This window comes from Felis catus, chromosome A1 (genome assembly GCF_018350175.1).
Source record: "Felis catus isolate Fca126 chromosome A1, F.catus_Fca126_mat1.0, whole genome shotgun sequence".
NCBI classification, from domain to species: Eukaryota; Metazoa; Chordata; class Mammalia; order Carnivora; family Felidae; genus Felis; species Felis catus.
In genome coordinates, this window is record NC_058368.1 from 89,381,444 (window position 1) to 89,392,863 (window position 11,420).

Below are 11,420 nucleotides of genomic sequence, written 5' to 3' on the forward strand. Positions count from 1 at the left end.
TCATTTGGGGCATTGTGCCCAATGACTTCCCCCCCTGCCTTCAGGTGTTTACTCCGGCCCTGTTCTTCCAGCGAACGTCCCCTCAGTGGGGACAGTGGAGGACTCGGAAACACAGCTCCAAGCGCTACGGTACCGGCTTTGCAGCATCTGGGTTATCTCGCTCCGCCATTTGCGCAGCCTCTCTCTGTGCTAATATACAGTCAAGAGAGCATGTAGAGAGCTACTTGGCCAGGTGGGGATGTAGCTCAGTGGTAGAGCGCATGCTTTGCATGTATGAGGCCCCGGGTTCGATCCCCGGCATCTCCAGCGCGGGTTTGCGTGAAAGCCTCTTTTTCATTAAGTTTTGAAACTAGGCGTGTTTGCAAAGCCTGGGGGACAAACTTCCTATCTTGGAGTTTGCACAGGTTGGAGGGGGCTACCGTGGGACCCACCTACTCGATTTCCCAGATACCACCTCTGAACTCCAGATTAAAGTAACAGAGTGAGCATGCCAGCGCCATAGAAAGAATGCCCCCTGCACTTTCGGGGAATGGAAAAAGTTTAGGTCGCGGGCAGACCAGAGTAAACAGAAAACAGACTTAGGTGGGAGGGACAGTCAGGCATGATCTACAGGCTTTACGTTCCCCGGGCTAAGGAACCATTTGATTAGATCACAACTTAAACCGACCCTTAAATTTGGAGCCGCAAACAGCCTGAACAGTACCTTGAAGTAAGAATTGTTGAGATACCTCCCCAGGCCGCCCGGCTAGCTCAGTCGGTAGAGCATGAGACTCTTAATCTCAGGGTCGTGGGTTCGAGCCCCACGTTGGGCGCACAGCATGTCTTTTCTTGTATTTCAATTGATGACAACCGGTTCACTACCTCTGTGTTCTGGGACAACAAAAACCTCATTCTGGAAATTTCCTGTGTGCAGCAGTCAATTGGCCTTTTTTTTGTAGCTATACCTTTGTTCATGGATTAATTTATGCTTTACCGCTAGTAAAGTGAATTTTACATAAGTATATGTAAATTATTAGTTTTTAAAATAGTTAAAATATGCAAAATAAAATTTACCATTTCAATAGTTTTTACATGTACAGTTCTGTAGCTTTTCACACATTCACACTGTTGTGCAATCACCATCTATCCATCTCCAATCGCTTCTTGGCCTTTTGGCTAAGATCAAGTGTAGTATCCATCTCCAAACTTTCTCGTCTTCCCCAACTGCAACTCTATCCAGGAAATACTATCTCCATTCTCTCCTTCCTCCAGCCCCTGGCAACCACCATTCCACTATCTCTATGACTACTCTAGGGGCCTTGTACATATATTTGTTCTTTTGTGACTGGCTTATTTCACTTAGCACAGTGTCTTCAGGGTTCATCCGTGTGTATCAAAATTTCTTTCTTTTTAAAGCTAACTAATATTCCATCATATGTTACATTATTTTTAACTGTTCATCTGTCTACAAACACTTGGTTAGTTTCCTTCCATTTTTTGGCTCTTGTGAATAATGAAGCTATTAGCATCGGTGTGCAAATACCTGTTTGAGTTCCTGCTTTCACTTCTGTTGGGGATATACCTAGAAGTGAAATTGCTTACCATATGGTGTTTATTTTTTTCTTTTTAATTTTAACTCCAGTATTATAACATATGGTATTCCTATGTTTAATAGTTTTGAAGAATCACTATACCATTTTCCACAGAATTCCACAAAATAAGTTTTTAAATATCTTTTGAGTAGGTTACAAACTGTACTGTTCAAAAATTGAACCATATATAAAAATATTCAGTGAAAACTGTCATCTTCTCTCCTTAGGTAACAACTTTTGTTTCTTTGTATATATTCTTCCACAGTTACATATTTTTGATGCAAATATATTTCTATTTTCCTCTATTTTATACAAAAAGATAGTTACAACTCTTACATTTGGGGATCTTTCCATATCAAGACATAGGAAACTTTCTAAATCTTTTTTTTTTTCAGCTGCATCATATTCCCCTGTAGATGAATCACAGTTTATTTAACAAATCACCTACTGATGGACATTTATGTTGTTTCTAACCTCTTATTATTATAATCAATTCTGCAGTTAATAAGGATATTGTGTTGTTATTTTGCACTTCTGCACTCATATCTGTGGGGCAAATTCCTAGAAGTGAGATTGCTAGGTCAAAGCTTAAATGTGATTGTAATTTTATAGATGTAGACAAATCACTGAACTGTGGATCTTACAGGCTGATATTCCTTCCTACCAGCCATGAATCAGATTGCCTGTTTCTCCACTACTTTGGTGGCAATGGACTGCTTTAACAAATCTAACATGACTCCACCCTCCTTAAAATTGCCAGGGTTCCTCACTGCCTGTCCTAGATAAGATGATACCCATTGCAGGGCCTACAGGGCATGGCCTGACAGGAAGAGGGACCCTCCTTTTGCCTCTCAGAGGAGCATACTCAAGCAAAAGATTCTGAAGATCACAGTGTCAATCTATTTATGGCTTCTAATCCAATTCTATAGGACAACATTATTTTTTTCTTTTTTAGGCCTGGTTCTGTGAAGACTATTATGTTTCCTTCATTTGCAGAGCCACGACATCTTTGGAAAGGCAAACTCGTTTATTTCTTACTCTGCAAATTTTCTCCCTTGGACAGGAAGAAACCAACCCAACATAAGAAATTAAATTTGTATGTGATTTTCTATTTGGTCTTGATATCACATGGGGCAGGTATAAATTATTAGATCATGGGGGTGCCTGGGTGGCTCAATGGGTTAAGCTTCCAACTTCAGCTGAGGTCATGAGCTCACAGTTTATGGGTTCAGGCCCTGCCTTGGGTTCTGTGCTGACAGCTCAGAGCCTGGAGCCTGCTTCAGATTCTGCGTCTCCCACTCTCTTTGCCCTTCCCCTGCTCATGCTTTCTCTCTCTCTCTCTCTTCCAAATATAAATTTAAAAATATTATTTATTAGATCATGCATGAACTTGTGGTCTACAATAATAATTATATGTAATTTATATATAAAGTATTAATTCACCATAGACTTGAATATTTTTATCTAAAACCTCATTTGAAACGGAAAATTATCTCCAGGTTTAAAATATTTATGGCTATTTTCTAACTAGTCTAAAAATACTCCAGTGTCAGCTGTTTCTTTAACAGTCAGTGGTTTCCTTTTACTAGCTTGACAAAGTCATTCTCCTAGGGTCTGTATAGAATCAGGAGAAATGGCTCAACGACCAACAAATACCCCCCTGTTATTTCAATGCTGTTTATATTATATCACATTTGTTAAGGGTACAAAGTCCCCTAAATAAAAGGCAGGTTTCAGTCACATACTGGTGTCCTGGGGAATGTGAATTTGGGGTAAGTAGGAAGACAAAATGTCAATCAGAGCAACCTAATTCTGGAGGACTGCATGCCAGAGGAAGAGTGACCAAATAGATGACCCAGAATGACCTGCTCCTCCATTCTGTGTCAGGACCAACTGGATTAAAATCACTGGGTATTTTTGGCAACTGCTGTCATTTGAGATGTTTAATGTCTAACGACTAGGGAGGCTTTAGAATATGGAAAAGAATACATACTTGTTCTGTGATTAATATTCAATGTATTACAGTTGTCAAGGTTAAAGCCTAGTTTTTCTCAAGGTTTTAAATTCAACTTATAAGTATTGCTGTTTTTCTTATAAAGCTAGCAAATTTTGGAACAGGAAAATCACTAGGTCCTTGCACTCATTACTTCACTAGTGCCTTCATGAATTATGGTTACCGAAAGGCATCATCCCAAACATCTCAGCCATTGGTGATAGTTTCTCTTAGACGTTTCAGGTGACAGTTGTAGATGTACCTATCTGAACCCTCATTGAGTGTGGAGGAGAGGGAGGCACTGATTAGGTTACAGGTGCAGTGTAGAGCCAGTACCTGAACCTTGGTTGCTGCTGCCGTCTCCCTGCTTCAACCACCAACTCACAGCATTTAGAAACCCCGGGTGTGTTGTCTATTTGCAGGCTTCTGAATGAAGCTATGTGTTTATTCATCTGTCCTTAAAAACTCCACATTGAGGTCCTGCTGTATTTCTCATCAGCCTGGGAGTCCTCTAAGACTACAGATCTAGTGTCTTCCATACCTTTTTCTATCCACTTGTAAATAAATACAGCAGCTGATGTGGATGGAGTCATCAGAATGCAGAGCCAAGGAGTTATAGCTGTGGCTCCTTATCCTCCAAGTCCCTGGTCTTCCTTCACTCATTGAACCCACCAAGCACACTCCTACTTCAGAGACTTTTAATCCTCTGCCCATCTCCCAAAGGCTTCTTCCCAAGATCTTTGAAAGGCTGGCTCCTTTTTATCTTCCTGACTCAGCTTATTGTCACCTTTTTTTTTCTTTTTCTTTTTAAATTTAAATCCAAGTTAGTTAACATATAGTGTAATAATGATTTCAGGAATAGAATTTGGTGATTTATCACATATGACACCCAGTGCTCATTCCAGCAAGTGTCCTCCTTAATGCCCCTCAACTGTTTAGCCCATCCCCCCATCCAGCATCCCACCAGCAACCCTCAGTAGTCCATCTCTGTTTGCTTGTCACTCTATCAGATATCCTTCATTTTCTCACAGTCCTTATCATCCTCTGAGATAGAGACAGTGAGGTGGGAAGTGATGGAGGCAGAGATAAAACTGGAATTGTGGAATAGAGGAAAATGTTGAAGCTGGGTGATAGGTACTTGGGTTTCATAATATCATTAACTCTACTTTGAATTTCCTAATAAGTTTTTTAACAAATAAATCAAAAGGAAACATAATTACTTATGAGTGAGAGATTAAAATTTTAGGTAGATAATTTTGTAGAATAATGATATTGGGGCTTATTTGAAAAAATGTAAAGATCTAGCAAAGCGACAATTACATAGAACCCTGAGTGTTAACTCATGGCCTTTAAACTATTTCCCTGGGGTACTCAGAAGCAGGGGAGCCAGAAACCTTGAGCTCCATGCACTGTCCTGGCACCTAGATTTGGCCTTTTTCTTTCACTCTTCGCTGAAAAAAAAAAAAAAAAAAAGGGAATCTCCCTAAATATTCTCCTGCGTCCTAAGGCAGGAAAAAATTACAGATGAATCCAAAGCATGAGTAGTTTCCAGGAAACAAGGATGCTCTCAAATTGTCAGGGCAATGCTGAACAGATAAAGGGGCCAATGTGAAGGGGCTCCCACTGACAAGCAGCTACAATTTAAGTATCAAAAAGAGAATAATAATTAGCATTAATTGAAACAAGATGAGCCTAGGAAAGCTTTTAAAACCATCATGACAAGTTAGCACTAAGTGTAATCCAAAGAAATATGACTCAAAGCAGACGGCTTCCTGCACAGCTTGTTGCCCAGCCCAGCTGGGTTTTTGGTGTTAATTGTGTTGCTTTGAATTTGTTTACTATCTCCACAAGGAATAGGAATGAAAGCTCATAGATAAGCTGAGGCACAAAACAAAATTCACCTGGTGAAGAGTGACTGAGTGATGGTGCTGGCCTCTCAGAGTTCTGGGGCCACCAAGGTCAGTTTGGGGGGGCGTGCAGGAGACACTCTAACAGTGCAGAGCCTGGAGTGAGGAGCATGTACTGACTGACTTGCCTCAAATCAGTAAAACATGAAAAAAGAAGAAAGAAAGAAAGAAAGAAAGAAAGAAAGAAAGAAAGAAAGAAAGAAAGAAAGAAAGAGGGAGAGAGAGACAGAGAGGAAGGAAGAAGAAAGGAAAGAAAGGGAGAAAGAGAGAAAGGAGGGAAGGAAGGAAGGAAGGAAGGAAGGAAGGAAGGAAGGAAGGAAGGAAGGAAGGAAACAAGGAAACAAGGAAACAAGGAAACAAACAAGCAAGCAAGCAATGGGGTCAGCAGGGGAAGGAGAAGCTTTCTCCCAGGTGTGATCCAGAATCCTTCACTCTTCACTCCTCTGGGTCTCTAAGTTCCATGGCTGGGCTCTAACCTTTCTGGTTGGGTGAATGCATCTTTAAGTTCTGGGAAGTTATACAAATAAGTGTGAAAGAGCAATGATAAAGAAATGGGCAAGATAATTGATTTTTTTCTTATGCTATTTTTGGTTATGCTTTGTCTGCATTGTGTGAAGCTTTAAAGACAATTTGATTTACAACTTTGATGTTTTATTTGGCTTTCCAGTTTGACAGAAGTGCCGAGAAAGAAGTTGCTCGTCAAATGTTTAAATGTGCCCCCATCAGTTATGAAAGCGTGAACCCTATTTTCCAGGGCGTGAAAACAGACCGCGCTGCAGAGGTCCACAAAGTGTGCGTCTCTACGGACATCTGTCAAGCCTGGAACATTGGACTGGGGGCCCAGAGCACCTCTGGACTGCTTCTCTAAAGCCTTTTCCCCTTGACCTCTAGAGCCTGTTTCCCAACACACGAGGCGTCTCACAGGATGGAGGCCGACGAGCTGCAAGTGAGGATCAGTGAAGAGGGCGGCTGATCAAGGCACCTCTGGAGAGAGGGATGGTCCTTTTGACTGCTCTCCATCACTGAGGACACACTGTACAGTGTGAGGGATGCAGGGTAGATACCATGTGGGTCTGCATGAGGGGGCGCGCGGGGAGCGAGAGGAAGGCGCCACTTGGAGGAGCGGAGACGGTCCCACTCAGGACAGGTGGATGGGGAGGCCCCAAGCTGGAAGTGAAGCCAGTCGGTGTAGAATTGTTCGTGGTAGTGTCCATAGTGTGGATGGTGAGGCCATTGCCTTTGGTTCCACCTGGCCAATCACCAACGGTCCGCAGGTAGGACCAACGTTGGGTTCCTCTGCTGTGCTTACTTGAATTTCTCTACGTGCCTTGTTTTCCTCTTCTCCATCCTTTAGCTCCGACTTCTATTCCTCTACCTCACGATTCCTCACCTTACGTGATGTGTCTGTCCTCAGAGGCGTCACCTACAAACTGGGAACAACAATATTAAGTACCCTGCAGGATTGTTAGGTTCCTTTGAGGCAGACACCTAAAACAGGTCCAGACAAGAGCAACACAACGCATTGTAGGTGGTGTGGTCATTACCGCTGCAACGATCTTCCCTGTGAATTCTTTCCCCTGGCCTGACTTCCACCATGCATTTTCAGCTCATTCTTTCTTGCACTTTTCAATATTTCATTTGTGGTTGCGTGACATTCCTTCCCTTTTCAGTCTTTTAACCCGACAGGATTTTAAGTTCTTTGAAGGAAATGTCTAAAGACACAGACCACCTTCTTTGTACCACAGATTTAGAGATCTGGACTGTGTTGGTTTAAGTGAACTGGTCATGAATTGGAAAAGACAAGAGTACATGAAGAACGATGTATCCATACATATTTGCACATATATTCCAAGGGCAAAAGACCGAAGTAAACAAATTCGCTTAAATCAAAAGCATAAGACCGAAGTAAACAAATTCGCTTAAATCAAAAGCGTAAGCCCGAGATGTTTCCGCCCGGTTTCGAACCGGGGACCTTTCGCGTGTTAGGCGAACGTGATAACCACTACACTACGGAAACACATGCTAAAAACCTCCCTTCCTTAATCCTTCTAAGACGTATAGTCCTGCTACTGCCCCGGACTCTGCACGGGATTTGAGAGAGCTCTTGGAACCCTTTTTTCCTCGTTTACCAAAGGCTCTCACTTCCCACCATGGCCCTGGGTAATAGCGCGCGCGACCCCTTAGTAGGTCCTGAAACCAGTCACATTCTGCAATTAAAACACCCCCCAGAACAGTAGTGAATGAAAGCAGTGGGCCTCTCTAGAAGTAGGGTAAATGTGGCTTCAGATGTTTGATACGAGATAATTGGCTCCATTTTGTCTCTTCTAGGGAGACAGCGGGAGGGTTTAAATTCTCACCCAATTTGTGCTGGATTGAGACTGAAGATTTAAAGGATTAAAGAAATGCTAAATGCATTCAAAGAATACGAGACTTGAATATATTTCGTTAAAATGTAAATATAAATAAGGCAAAAATAAAACTGGTTTTACCTTATGCTTTCAAAATAATTGTTTCCTCTAAGTTATGTAAAATTATCTATTAAAAATAAAGGGGAAATTGATATTAATAAATATCAAATTTTAACTCAATGTTATTTAAATAAAGCTGAATATTTAATTAAATTTTGTAATGTAATGATATCTTTTAAGTATTTCATAAAAATAAAACTAATCAATTCTATCATGGAACATCCAGAATTGGGATGAGGCTTAATGCAGGTATATGTAGATCTATATACATACAAATGTAAGAGCAGTATAGATTATTTAATATTGCAAAACTTTTTTTTGTTTTGTTTTGTTTTTGGTCGCCTAAGCTGATTCCAGAAGACCTGCAGAGCCAGGAATTGGATTGGAGGCTGATTCCTACTGAGTCGGGATCCTTGAGTTGTCTGCAACTGGTAAGCCCTTCTTCACCAGAGCACAAGGTGGAGGCCCTCTTGTCCAAGTCTGGCTCTAGGATCAAGGTCACCAGGGGCTTGCTGGTGGCCCAATCCATAGATGTTTTACCACCTTCCCATATTAGAACATGTATGGAATTTGACTCTACCAATCTGTCCCTCCTTTTTTGCACATCTTAACTCCCTTGGCCTCTATGGAAGCTTTGTTGCTAGCTTTACTCCTATTCTGACTCCTTGTCCATCTATCTACAGATGGCCATCTCCCTGGAGAGTCACATTGGCATTGACAGTTTGACCCAGCCTCTACCCCTATGTCTGTGGCTCCAGCAATGACCACTCTCCCCAAGCTTCAAATCCACAAGTCTTGGACATAACCGTTTAGTCATCTCCCAATCTCTTCAAGACAGAACTCATTACTTCTCTCTCACCTCTCACCCCACTCCTCAGTGTCAGAAGGTGGAAAGTCAGTATAAGCATCCTCTAAACTGAGAAGACGGAAAAAAGGAAGCAAGCTACTCCATTATGGCTTTCACAGAGTTTTATTCAGAGTAACTTAACTGAAAGGGAGAGTGGGTGAGCACAGACCACCCAGGCCTTACCAGGCCATTCTCCATCCATATTCTCCACAGCTATACTCCTCCCAGTCCAGACCTTAATCCCTAGATTTTATGTTATGAGGGGCATTCCAGTCAGGCATACATTAACCTCCAGGGCACTGGAACACGTAGTGGGAGGGAAGTCATTGCCTGGCTTGAAGAGGATGGAGGGCCAAAAGTGGGTCAATGTTGTCAGTACTCTTACACTCAGTCTCTGATCTCTGTTACTAAACCATCTAAAGCAGAAACCTGGGATCTCCCTCTCCTGTCCACATATAAACCATACGCCCCTAGCTCCTTTACCCTTCTCCCTTCTGGCTGCTGTCTTGCCACTGCCAGGTCAGCCACTTCCTTTCTAGACCATGGCTGTGTCCATCCAGTTCCTTCTGTCTAATGCAGTCTCATTCCCATCACACATCCTGCTTATCATTCCTAAAGGAATCCTTCTGGAATGTAAATCAGAGTGAATCCTACTGCCTCCATGGCCTCCATAGCCAAGGAGGAAAAAGACCAAAGATCCTAGTAGGGTTCCTTCTGTTTGCTGAATGTCTGAACTGATGAACACTTGACTCTTTTGTTCTAAGAGCAGCCTGGATCGCCTACCAGAGGGGATTCCAAACCGGGCCTGGCTGGAGGGGCAGCGGTGGAAAGGGTGGAGAGGAGAGAGAAGCAGAAATTGTAGCAAAAAGCTTGGAAGGGTGTGGCCCCAGCTTGTTGGGAGATGGATCAAGAAGCCTGCCACTTGGGCTTCCCTTTAATAAAAAGCCAGGATCTTTTTTAGGAATGTTTTCCTTTTCCAGTAAAGATTGTTAAAAAACAAAACAAAAACGTGAAACCACAATTTGCAAATGAATCCATATTTGTGCAAGAGAAAATGTCAAAGTTGAAACTCTTGGGACACAAGTTTATTTAGACCCATTAATTCCAAGATAAGACCACAGTAAAAGTAACTCTCCAGGAAGGCACGAGTGAGCTACGACTTACCAGCAAATCTACCTATTTTACAAAGTTTGATCAATTCCTGTCCAGACTGCCCTTATAGGGTGTCATGTGAAACCCTCCCTAATTCCCATACGCTTTGAGACCGAAGGAGATTCAATTCTTTGCTTAGCAAGTTTAGTAAACCAGCTTTACATGATCAAGACTTCTCCTATGGTCTGGTGTGTGAGGGAGACTTCTACATTCGGAAAACAGAAAATAGGCTGAATTTGCAGGACTAAAAAAAAAAAAAACCATTTAACGTAACGGAATGAATTTCAATTGAAGTTAAGGAAGAACTTCATGATAAGACAAGTAAACTGAGGATGTTCATGTTAGAGTGTTCCAAAATAAAGGATATTTTTACATTCCTCTCTGTGTGGGGCAACATTTCACAAAAGATGGACCCTTAAAAAGAGAATTTGGGGGTCTCAGATTACGAAGAGCACCTCTTTCCTGACGAAAACAAACAAAAAAACCGGCGGCGGCAAGAGCTCGAGAATGCCAGCTTTTAAGTTACTTAGTAAGGTGGTCGCCACTCTGGAGGCCCTTGGGTCTCCTCGCAGAGAGAAGCCACGCCGTAACCCTCCCTCTCTGCGCAGCTCGCCCTGTACCAGACGCCTAATATGGTTGACCATGGACGAATTTCAGCAAGCAAAACGGTGTCCTGAGGCATTTATCCGCTAGCAACCAGCACTCATTCACTCCCTTTTGGCCAGCAAGGGCCTATGGCTGGGGCATTCTTTTATTCGGCTACTGGTAAACCACCCGTCCAGTTTCCGTCTGCTTGGCCAAGGATGCAGAGGAGCACCCGCTGTCGAGCTGGAGGGAAACTCGATGCCTGCCTTGCGCCTACTTCCCTTCAAGAGGAACTTGCGCCCAACGTGGGGCTCGAACCCACGACCCTGAGATTAAGAGTCTCATGCTCTACCGACTGAGCTAGCCGGGCACATGTGCAAGTCCTACGTTGTACCTCAGAAGACTGAAATCTACATGCAGGGATGAGGACACACTTTAAAAAGTAATTGCATAAGTATTATGGAGCACCTACTGTGTGCCTGATTGTCCTAGTGACTAGAGCCAGAGGATCGGAAGCCTAGCATCCCTGAACCTGGGAGAAGTGGCTGCGCGGGTTCCCGAGGGGGAAGAGCAAGAGAGCTGAGGTGCCAGATCTGAATTTACATTAGAGAATTTATGGAGGGCGTGCTGTGAGCTCTGTCCTGCTGGGGTCTGGCTTCACTGAGCGTCTACCAGAAACAGAAATAGACATACACGTGTCCTTCCCTCTGTGTGAAGGCAGTTCTTTCTCCTATGGAGGCAGAAGCAGCGTGGACGAGGAGATAACCCTTTAAATGAAAGGGAGGCTAAAAACAAACAAACACCAAAACTGAATTCCTGTTTCCGCCCGGTTTCGAACCGGGGACCTTTCGCGTGTGAGGCGAACGTGATAACCACTACACTACGGAAACCCACACC

The 11,420-nt window shown here is 42.9% G+C and overlaps 5 non-coding genes and 1 pseudogene across 5 annotated transcripts; 3 read left to right on the plus strand and 3 right to left on the minus strand.

Moving 5' to 3' along the window:
- The first annotated feature begins 234 nt into the window (after positions 1–234).
- Positions 235–306, plus strand: TRNAA-UGC. The gene has a single exon. It is a non-coding gene; the product is annotated as a tRNA-Ala (tRNA).
- Positions 307–739: 433 nt separating this feature from the next.
- Positions 740–812, plus strand: TRNAK-CUU. Its single transcript has one exon. It is a non-coding gene; the product is annotated as a tRNA-Lys (tRNA).
- A 323-nt stretch (positions 813–1,135) lies between these two features.
- LOC111557074 lies at positions 1,136–1,215 on the plus strand (annotated as a pseudogene).
- A 6,200-nt stretch (positions 1,216–7,415) lies between these two features.
- On the minus strand, positions 7,416–7,488 carry TRNAV-AAC. Its single transcript has one exon. It is a non-coding gene; the product is annotated as a tRNA-Val (tRNA).
- Positions 7,489–10,820: 3,332 nt separating this feature from the next.
- Positions 10,821–10,893, minus strand: TRNAK-CUU. Its single transcript has one exon. It is a non-coding gene; the product is annotated as a tRNA-Lys (tRNA).
- Positions 10,894–11,340: 447 nt separating this feature from the next.
- On the minus strand, positions 11,341–11,413 carry TRNAV-CAC. Its single transcript has one exon. It is a non-coding gene; the product is annotated as a tRNA-Val (tRNA).
- Positions 11,414–11,420: the final 7 nt, after the last annotated feature.